The 11,558-nt window shown below is 46.4% G+C and overlaps 1 pseudogene; it reads right to left on the bottom strand.

Annotated features, from left to right (window-relative positions):
* Nucleotides 1-10,991: 10,991 nt before the first annotated feature.
* On the bottom strand, nt 10,992-11,109 carry LOC124620634 (annotated as a pseudogene).
* Nucleotides 11,110-11,558: the final 449 nt, after the last annotated feature.

Raw genomic sequence — 11,558 nt, 5'->3', positions numbered from 1 at the left:
AAACGTGCTCGCACACTAAAAAATGTAGCTATATTTCATCAGAAAATGCTTCAGAGTACTGTCAAATCAACCAAACGCCTGTCACAAGAGACCGTCGTATCACGTCGATTATGCGGACGAATACTCCACCTGGACCTGCACATGCATCCCTACCGCGTGTCTGTTGTTCATGCATTAAAACCAGCTGATGCTGCTCAGCGCCTCCAGTTCTGTGGAGTGCCTGTTCACTGAGATAACAATGAATGGCTATGGGCACGGATCTTTTCTTCCTGTCTGATGAAGCCTTGTTTCATCTGAGTGGTTGTATTGTAAGTAGGCTGTTCAGGTTTTTATGTTGGTAACGCCACGTAGCGCTCTGTATGAAAATCACTGCTGTGTGCAATCTGTGGCTGGTTTGCATTGTTGGAGTATTTGCTATTGTAGTGTTGGGCAGTTGGATGTGAACAGCGCATAGCGTTGCGCAGTTGGAGGTGAGCCGCCAGCAGTGGTGGATGTGGGGAGAGAGATGGCAGAATTTTGAGAGCGGACGATCTGGAAGTGTGTCCATCAGAAAGAGTAAACTTGTAATACTGGATATCGTGAACTGATATATATATATATATATATATATATATGACCACTTTTGAACATTATTAAGGTAAATCGATTGTTCGTTCTCTATCAACATCTTTCATTTGCTAACTATGCCTATCAGTAGTTAGTGCCTTTAGTAGTTAGAATCTTTTATTTAGCTGGCAGTATTGGCGCTCGCTGTATTTCAGTAGTTCGAGTAATGAAGATTTTTGTGAGGTAAGTGATTCATGAATGGTATAGGTTATTGTTAGTCAGAGCCATTCTTTCGTAGGGATTATTGAAAGTCAGATTGCGTTGAGCTAAAAAAATATATTGTGTGTCACTTTACTGTTGATCAGAATAAGTAAAGAGAGAAATGTCTGAGTACGTTCAGTTTTTCTCAGCTGTCTGAAAATCAAATAACGTAGACGTTTTCCAGCACAGTCATTCAAAAAAAATTTTCCAAGCGGATGTTTCAGTATCAAATCACTGAATCACATATTCCGGGCAAAGGAGGATCCGCTTAACTTCCACAAAACACCATTGCTTTACCAGAAGGTTGGGGTTTGGTGTAGAGATGGGGGATCCGCTCCTGAACTAATTCATAGAGTTGAATCTTTCAAAGGAGTGAACAATCAGTGATTCAGAAAAAAAGAACGGTAGCTCCAAACGTTTCCCTCAGCAGAGAGAGAGAGAGAGAGAGAGAGAGAGAGAGAGAGAGAGAGTCGGAGCAGGTCAGCGGGGCCTCTGCCGGTCAGAGCACACAGCACGCCACACAACACAGCCCGCGCCGGCCTCTGCCCTGCTTCTGCCTTGGCTGCCTGCATTGTGCAGTGCCCCATTGGATTTTGTGTTTCACATATGCCGTGTCCCCTCTGTGCTTCCTCTGCCGCGTGCGGTGTCTGGCGCACCTTAACTTCGCATAGCACTCCGTCGGCGATCGTTTCAGTCGCACGTCCTGCCCTCTGGGCGGTTGATGCGAGCAACAGGACAGAGAGCCTCCTAGCGGAGAACATAAGAACTACTTGCAACAACCTGCTCGCAAGAGAGCGGACGATTTGTCTCGGAGCGGGTGACTGGTGGCCGCTCACCGCTCCCCCCACCCTCGGAACTCGCCCGCTCAACGCTCACCCCACCGTTCTCGACTCTAGCCAGAGCGTTGAGCAAAGCAACTCAGGTGTCACTCTGCTCTCTGCGGTCTTAGCTCACGCAGTAATACAGCTCGCGGCTCCACCTGCTTGACTCAGCGCCTCTGCATCGGAGTTCGTCTCTACTGGATATTGTTCTTCGTACTAATACCGCTATGTATATTACATAATTATGTTATGTATACATCGTTTGTTTTTATTTTATTTTTATTTGTTTAAACTGATCAGATTAGGTTCCTGACGGCTCCTCTTACTATAGGATTTTTTATTATGGTCACTCGAATTTACACTTTAATTACGAGCGAACCGATAAACATATAGCAAAAGTGATACACCAATATTTTCCTTGTTTTATTCTGCGGAAGGCTATATGCAGCACTTTGGTCTTACAGTCAAATTTATATATTTTTTTCTTATTGTAGTACGGATTTTGCGATTTTAGGCGTCTTCGGAAGGAAACGTTCACTTGCGATGTATTTGTACGAGGTTAATGAAATTTTAATACATTATAGCCAAATATATTGTTAATGTAAATCTCAAGTTACAACATTTTCCGATCACCCAAAAAACCACGATAGTGCAAAATAAATTAATAATCAAAAACTTTGTTATATCGTGGAAATTTCAATAAACAATACAAAATTCTTACTCATTATCTGTGTTACTTCAAAATAGGATCAAATAAGATCAAAATACAGGTATAGTACTGGAATAAACCAAGTTTAAAGGGCAAAGTGCCTTCCATTTATTTTCTGTTGTGAATGAGTGGTGAGTCATGAAAAAGAGCTAGTTCATTTCAGGGAGCGAACAGTTCTGATCCAATCTCTGAAAAGAACAGTTTTGCCCATCTCTAGTTTGGTGTGCAGCGTCTGTACGCCACGTAATTGGTCCCTACTTCTTTCATCAGAAGTTGCAGTCGGCGCGTTACATTGCCAACATTTTGAAACCATTTGAAGTAGATTAATGGAGGAGGAGAAGACCTGCAGCTGCCTCCAAGACGATGGAGCAACTGCCCACACAGTCGGCCGTAGCTGAGTTCACATACACAATCTTCACCGAGTTGTTAGCAGACCTCAGTTTGATCGACGAAGCGTTGGTGGCCACCCAGGTCACATCATTTGTGTGGAAAGCCCTCAAGTCTGAGGTGTAACGCAACAACTCTCAAGAGCTGCAGCAGAACATTTTGGATGAGATCGCAGCAATTCCGGCAGTTCAGCTTCGATCCGCCCTCATTAACTTTCTGACCAGGGCCCAAAAGTCCCAAGAGATGAATAGTGGTCACTTTCAACAAATGGTATAGTCAGGTTAGTACTGTGCTGTGTTTCTTTGCACCCTGGAACTCTATTCAGCGGGCCACTTTTCTTTGGCCTACCATGTAAATGCAGACGTGTACCAAGGTAGGGAAGAGCCACAGGTATCGGCGGTACCTGTGCCAGTCTTGTCCTCGTCACTGCAGGCTGACAGGGCAGCTAAACGACGCAGGACGGGGCAGCGCCGGCGGCGGCCGCAGGTGGCGTCGCTGTAATTGCGGCGCACAATTCGATTTCCGGGCGGCGAGCCGCGCCGCGCCACGCTACGCCACGGCACGCCTGCGCCCAGGCCCCACCGGACCGCCGCTGCCGCTGCCGCTCGTGCAGACCTGCCGGAACGTGCGGGCTACTCTGCAAAACGTCCCTCGTGCGGAGAACACGGCGAGTGCCATAGCCCGATTTCCACAAACTTTGTTCAGTTGCACAGCGTACAAAATAAGCGGACACGTATCTTCGATTCTATGTACATTACTGGCCATTAAAATTGCTATACCAAGAAGAAATGTAGATGATAAACGGGTATTCATTGGACAAATATATTATACTAGAACTGACATGTGATTACATTTTCACGCAATTTGGGTGCATAGATCCTGAGAAATCATTACCCAGAACAACCACCTGTGGCCGTAATAAAGGACTTGATACGCCTGGGCATTGAGTCAAACACAGCTTGGATGGCGTGTACAGGTACAGTTGCCTATGCAGCTTCAACACGAAACAACAGTTCATCAAGAGTAGTGACTGGCGTATTGTGACGAGCCAGTTGCTCGGCCACCATTGACCAGACCTTCTCAGTTGGTGAGAGATCTGGAGAATGTGCTGGCCAGGGCAGCAGTCCAACATTTTCTGTATCCAGAAAGGCCCGTACAGGACCTGCAACATGCGGTCGTACATTATCCTGCCGAAATGTAGGGCTTCGCAAGGATCAAATGAAGGGTAGAGCCACGGGTCGTAACAAATCTGAAATGTAACGTTCACTTCTACAGTGTCATCAATGCGAGAAAGAGGTGACCGAGACGTGTAACCAATGGAACCGCATACCATCACGCCGAGTGATACGCCAGTATGGCGATGACGAATACACGCTTCCAATGTGCGTTCACCGCGATGTCGCCAAACACGGATGCGACCATCATGATGCTGTAAACAGAACCTGGATTCATCCGAAAAATGACGTTTTGCCATTCGTGCACCCAGGTTCGTCGTCGAGTGCACAATCGCAGGCGCTCCTGGCTGTGACGCAGCGTCAAGGGTAACCGCAGCCATGGTCTCCGAGCTGATGGTCCATGCTGCTGCAAACGTCGTCGAACTGTTCGTGCAGATGGTTGTTGTCTTGCAAACGTCCCCATCTGTTGACTCAGGGATCGAGACGTGGCTGCACGATCCATTACAGCCATGCGGATAAGATGCGTGTCATCTCGACTGCCAGCGATACGAGGCCGTTGGGATCCAGCACGGCGTTCCGTATTACCCTCCTGAACCCACCGATTCCATATTCTGCTAACAGTCATTGGATCTCGACCAACGCGAGCAGCAATGTCGCGATAGGATAAACCGCAATCGCGATAGGCTATAATCCGACCTTTATCAAAGTCGGAAACGTGATGGTACGCATTTCTCCTCCTTACACGAGGCATCACAACAACGTTTCACCAGGCAACGCCGGTCAACTACTGTTTGTGTATGAGAAATCGGTTGGAAACTTTCCACATGTCAGCACGTTGTAGGTGTCGCCACCTGCGCCAACCTTGTGTGTATTCTATGAAAAGCTAATCATTTGCATATCACAGCATCTTCTTCCTGTGGGTTAAATTTCGCGCCTGCAGAACGTCATCTTCGTGTTGTAGGAATTTTAATGGCCAGTAGTGTACACTGGTGTCCAAAATTAGAGCACCAAACGGAATTTTTGTAAGGTTTATTTTTCCACAGTTCATTGTAAATAGGTGATAGTAAAGTAGGAACAATGTGAAAAATACAAAATGTAATCAACTGCAACATGGATAACGGTTGACAAATGTTCTTCGTTTTTTCCAACTTCATTTGCACACATATTCCGACAACTGGTTAATGTGCTCAGTATGGTGTATGACCACCTCTGGCAGCATTACAGGCCTGACAATGACGGTATATGTTGTGAGTCATGTCATCAGTCTCATATTGAGGCAGTAATGCCCATTCTTCCTGCAGCGCTGCTCGCAGCCTTGGAGAACGGTTGGTGGTTACTGACGTGTTGCAAGCAGTCTCCCTAGTGCATCCCAGACTTGCACTATGGGATTCAAATCAGGGGAGCCAGTAAACCACGCCATGCGCGCAACATCATCTGTTTCCAATTACCCATGCTCTATGAGATCGAGCATTATCGTCCATCGATACGAAGTGTGGGCCCACAGCATCTCGCAACAAACGCACATGAGGTCCCAAGACCTCTTCACGATACCTGACCGCAGTTAAACCTTGTCGACTCACTCGTACAATTTCATCAAGACGGGTTCGAGTGGTAAACATAATCCCTGCCCACACCATTAGCTATCCTCCTCGATATCGGTTCCTTTCCACAGTGTTTGGGTCCCGAACTCGTGTTCTACGTTCCCTCCTGATGTTAATCCATCGAGAATCACTCTCCAGACTAAATCGGGTCTCATCCGTGAAAACAATATTGGCCCACTGTTCGACCGTCGAGGTGGCATGTTGATGGCTCCACTATAGACTTCCCCTTCTGTGAAGATGCATCAGAGGTGGACATACAGCAGGTATGGACAATAAAGGCCATTCTGCCGAAGCTTTCTGCATGTGGTAGCCTTTAAATCGGCCGCGGTCCGGTAGTATACGTCGGACCCGCGTGTCGCCACTATCAGAGATTGCAGACCGAGCGCCGCCACACGGCAGGTCTAGAGAGACTTCCTAGCACTCGCCCCAGTTGTACAACCGACTTTGCTAGCGATGGTTCACTGACAAAATACGTTCTCATTTGCCGAGACGATAGTTAGCATAGCCTTCAGCTACGTCATTTGCTACGACCTAGCAAGGCGCCATTATCAGTTGCTATTGATATTGTGAAGAATGTACAGACAAGAGCTACGTTCAACATTAATGGATTAAAGTTAAGTATTCTACCAGTTACCTCCTTTTTTCTAAGTTTTAATTTCCTCGTCCTGTTCCAGACCTCACGCCAGCCTGCGTGAGCTTAAACGCGTGCCTTTCGGCTTCTTCCAAACCCCGTGGGTTGGCTCCTGCCAATCCACAACACTGCACATCGTTTGCCTCGATGCAACACGTTTGGTGGATGCTGTGAGCTCACATGCCAGCTGCCGCGCAGTACTAGGGCGTGACTGTCGTGCGTTACCGTCAAATAACGGTCGCCTTTTCTGAAGTCACACGTGGTCACTCCTGTCCTGGTCTTCGGGATACTATTTCCGTCTCTTTAAACTGTTACCACATCCGAGAAACAACAGAACGATTCACATTAACCCAACAGGCCAAATCAGTTTGCGACTGTCTTGCTTCCTTCCTTTCTATGACCCGCGGAGAGTCTGGTAGGCATCTTCTCTGCGCCATACTGCAACATCTATGACTGTGTACACAGCGATGTGGATGTGGGGCTACCGGGCAAACACTACCTTATTTCATAGGTGCTCTGACGTCATCGTTAGCTTCGTTGTCGACTGACCGGAATGCCATCTTCCATGATCGTACGTACGCACATGGTTGACAATTTGTATGACTATATCATGAATTACACACAGGATGGGGAAAAGTCGTTTGTTGTCTATATACACCATCGTTTCTGAAAAAACGACAATCAAAGTTTTAAGGTAGTTTCCGGGTACTATGTGCCTTTTACCGCGCGATTTTCTCAGACGAAACGGTTACACAGTTGATATCACCGCGGCTTCTTAAGTTTGTGCCCCGTCTTCGAAACCTGATTATTACGTTTATTTTTGGTTTTTCATTTTTCTACCTATGACTATAGAAGATTTCTACACGAATGTTTTCCATTGTGTGCTTATAGAACACTGTGCTTATTCGTCTACTAATTGTACGTCAGTGGAATGAATTTATAAAAAAATGGGAAAATGATTTGAAATTGTCATCAGTATAATTCCTCTAGTTCATCTTGATACATAATGAATTCCAAGAGCTAGTGATCCATTTTGCGTGGTCTGCCGCAACATTGTTGGCACCGCGCGTTGACGTCGCCAATATTAACGACGTTTCTTACCCGAGTAAGATTCATAAGAAGAGCAATCAGTGTGGCAAACTTGCCTTCGCGTGATACTCTTAGTGTTCTGAATGTATGTGTTTCGAATGTTTCTACGGTCGGTATCATCCAAGGGAATGCGCCGAATCTTCCGAAGAATAAACATGCAAATAAAATATAAGAATCAATATAAAATTGATCTGAGAATGAAATATCAGAATATGAGCTTTTAAACAGATTGTAGCACCTATATACACACATACATACATACACAAATATACACATTCACTGATCAGCTGCTATGTCCACCTTTGGCAGGTATAACAGGGATGGCTCTGAGCACTATGGGACTTAACTTCTGTGGTCATTTGTCCCCTAGACTTAGAACTAGTTAAACCTAACTAACCTAAGGACATCACACACATCCATGCCCGAGGCAGGATTCGAACCTGCAACCGTAGCGGTCGCGCGGTTCCAGACTGTAGCGCCTAGAACCGCTCGGCCACTTCGGCCGGCTAACAGGGATGACGCGTCGTGGCATGGAAGAAATGACGTCTTGGTAGGACGCTGGAGGGAGTTGGCACCACATCGGTACCCACAGGCCACCTAATTTCCGTAAATTTCGGGGAGTGAGCGATGAAAGATCAATCAAATTGCCGGTCCGGGTGGCCGAGCGGTTCTAGGCGCTACAGTCTGCAACCGCGTGACCGCTATGGGTAATTCGGCATTTAACCTAACGTCAGTTAACCACAAAGAATCAGAGAGAGGAACACGAGTGAAGAGAGAGACCACACCAAAACTTACTAAAATATCAGAGTCATTCAACTGCAGTCGCTCCGAACGACGTAAGAAATGAGCTGAGTTCCTGATATGATATTCATACCGACCAATTTGTGGGAAACAGAGAAGCAAGATGCTTGGCTACACGATATATCGGCGCGCCGATATTACTCACTATAGGACGGAAAGGAATCCCTTCCTTGTATACCTTCGGAAGGCCATATAACCTAGGGGAAACAGCGCAATAGGTGTTAAGACTCTTGATAGTGTCCTGCGACAAACCACTTTTCTTCAGGAGGCTGTTGGTCTTTCTCTCATCACTTTTTGTGGGGTCAGCATCGATTCTGCGATACGCTGAGTCAGATAATAAACGTTGCATCCTTTGTACATAATCCTGTTTGTTTAAAACAACGGTGGCATTGCGCTTGTCCACAGGTAAAATAACAATATCAGGATCAACCTTGAGAGAGCGTAAAGCAGCCCTCTCTGCTTTTGTTACATTACTCTTGGATGGACGAGCCCTAGTCAATACACGATATGCATCCCTCCTAAAATCCTCTGCAGCGTCAGGAGGTAGTTTGCAAACTACCCATTCAATTGAACTAATGAAATCAACCACCGGCAAACTCTTCGGTGTGGGTGCAAAATTTAAACCCTCCACAACCACGGATAAGGTTGCATGGCCAAATGATTTCTCTGTGAGGTTTATCACAGAACGTCTAGATATGACATCACACTCCTAGCGACTAAATCGTTCAAACATTGCCAAATAGCGGGCATTAGTCCTAGAACCGAGGTTTTAAATTTGCCTGTACATCACCTGTCCGTTGAAGTTTGCCTTGAAAATGGCGGGGTGTGCTCCCGCCGAAATATCGGCGGTCGCTGTTAGTGTTACCTGGCTGAATTCCCGTAAGTTGTTTCAAAATTGTATACGCCAGGAGAAACTTAGGTCTCACAATATAATATTAGTTCCTCTACAGTTCGTCGCCTGGCCTGTTTTACTAATCTGCTCGGCCTGCGACGCCCGACGTCTGTAATGAGGGTGGCCGGTGAACCCCACGGCTTGTGTACGTGGTTTCGCCTTGGTTTCACTACATGCTGGAGACATCCACCACAGCACTTCTCCAACACCCGACAAGTCGTGCTGTTTGCGAAATGTTCCTGCCGAGCCTCCGGGACATCACAATCAGCCCTCAGTCAAACTCAGATAGATCGCGCGCCTTCCCCATTTCCGGCCGCTGTGGTCGAGCGGTTCTAGGCGCTTCAGTCTGGAACTGCGTGACCGCTACGGTCGCAGGTTCGAATCCTGCCTCGGGCATGGATGTGTGTGATGTCCTTAGGTTAGTTAGGTTTAAGTAGTTCTAAGTTCTAGGGGCCTGAGAGCCATTTGAACCATTGTAGGGCACTGATGAACTCAGATGTTAAGTCCCATAGTGCTTAGAGCCATTTGAACCTTTTGAACCAGCCTTCCCCATTCTACACACAGTACGCACGATCACTGATATTACAAGCACCCTGCGTGTGTCTGACCAGCAGTCATTCTTCGCCAAGTGACGCTGCTATCGCCTGGACGGGTTTATATCGATAGTTGGTCAGTGATCATAATGTTCTTGCTGATCAGTCTGTATTGTATAATATATGTATGACACTTATTGCGAAATCCAGTTTTAATTTTAGAGTTAATAAAACGCCTTTGTATCCCCTAATTTCATAACAGATATCCGTGAGGTAACTTTCTATGGACACTGGTGGACATATGAAAACATTAAAAGTAAAATAAAATAAATCAAAACAATAATTGGGTTTCGAACACGGGTTGCAAAATTAGGAAGCCACGAAGCTAACCATGATTCACCATTTGATTGGAGGATATAGGGCGGTAAGAGGTACATAAAGTATTTGGAAAATACCATGAAAACGTTGAGACGTTTTTTCCAGAAACTGTCGGATTTCTACGGATAGGCCGAGACGTGTGCGCTTACTTTTATACTTTGTTCTCATCAGACCGACAATTACAGTTCGAGTATACAAGTCGCGGTCGTAAGCAGGTGGTGGAGAGACAAAGTATATGAGGGTACTGAAAGCGTAATTCAGTACGTAAAGATAAATGAAAATGCAATATTTGTTTTGTAAATGTAATAGTCATGGGGGATTGGAATACTGTTGTAGGGGAAGGAACAGAAAGGTTGGGGTTGGGTTGTTTGGAGGAAGGAGACCAGACAGCGAGGTCATCGGTCTCATCAGATTATGGAAGAACGGGGAAGGAAGTCGGCCGTGCCCTTTGAAAGGAACCATCCCGGCATTTGCCTGGAGCGATTTAGGGAAATCACGGAAAACCTAAATCAGGATGGCCGGACGCGGGATTGAACCGTCGTCCTCCCGAATGCGAGTCCAGTGTCTAACCACTGCGCCACCTCGCTCGGTAAGGAACAGAAGAAAGGGTTATGGAAGAATATGGGCTTGGTAGTTGGACTGAGAGAGGAGAAAGACCGCAATAAATTTCAGCCAGCAATAGCGAATACTTTGTTCAAGAATCACAAGAGGAGGAGGTATACTTGGAAAAGATCAGATGGTGCGGGAAGATTTCAGTCAGATAGTCACAGATTCCGAAATCACGTACTGGATTGTAAGGCATACCCAGGAGCAGATACAGACTCAGACCGCAGTTTAGAAATGATTAAGAGTAGCCTGAAGTTTAAGAGACAGGTCAGGTATAATCAATGTGCAGTCAAGTGTGATACGGAAATACTAAGGAATAAAGAGATACGTTCGAAGTTCTCTTAGGCTATACTCCTCCCGAACAGGCCATGAAGGCCAATGGTACCGACCAGCCGCCGTGTCATTCTTAGCCCATAGGCGTCACTGGATGCGGATATGGGGGGGGGGGGCATGGGGTCAGCACACCGCCCTCCCGGACGTATGTCAGTTTTCGAGACGAGCCGCTACTTCTCAATCAAGTAGCTCCTCAGTTTGCCTCACAAGGGCTGAGTGCACCCCGCTTGCCAACAGCGCTCGGTAGACCGGATGGTCACCCATCCAGGTATTATCCCAGACCGACAGCGCTTAACTTCGGTGATCTGACGGGAACCGGTGTTACGACTGCGGCAAGGCCGTTGTCTCTCAGGCTATAGGTACTGCAATAATGAACTGCTCAGTAGGCAGTTCAGTTGAAGATGAATGGTCACCTCTAAAAACGGCAGTCACAGAAGTTGGAATGAAAAACGTACTAACAAGGAGGCTAACTGCGAAGAAACCTAGGGTAAGGGAAGTAACACTTCAGCTGATCGACAAAAGTGTTCAGGGGTCTTCAGGAATACAGACACACAAGTCACCTAGGAATGAAATGAAGTGCAAGAATGCCAAGCCAAAATGGCAGCAAGATAAATGTGAAGAAATCGAAAAATAAATGACTGTCGGAAAGACTGATTTTGCGTATATAAAAGACGAAAGAACCTTCATGTTGGCCACATTCTGAGATGGAGATGGGATTTAAGGCGGATGCCTGCAAGTAATTTGCCCGAACTAGTGCTAGTTTGTACAGCAGCAATCTCTGGATTGTTAAGATCA

The sequence above is a fragment of the Schistocerca americana genome, chromosome 6 (assembly GCF_021461395.2).
Source record: "Schistocerca americana isolate TAMUIC-IGC-003095 chromosome 6, iqSchAmer2.1, whole genome shotgun sequence".
NCBI lineage: Eukaryota > Metazoa > Arthropoda > Insecta > Orthoptera > Acrididae > Schistocerca > Schistocerca americana.
The sequence above is the reverse complement of the archived record's forward strand: the minus strand, read 5'-3'. Positions and strand labels throughout refer to the sequence as shown.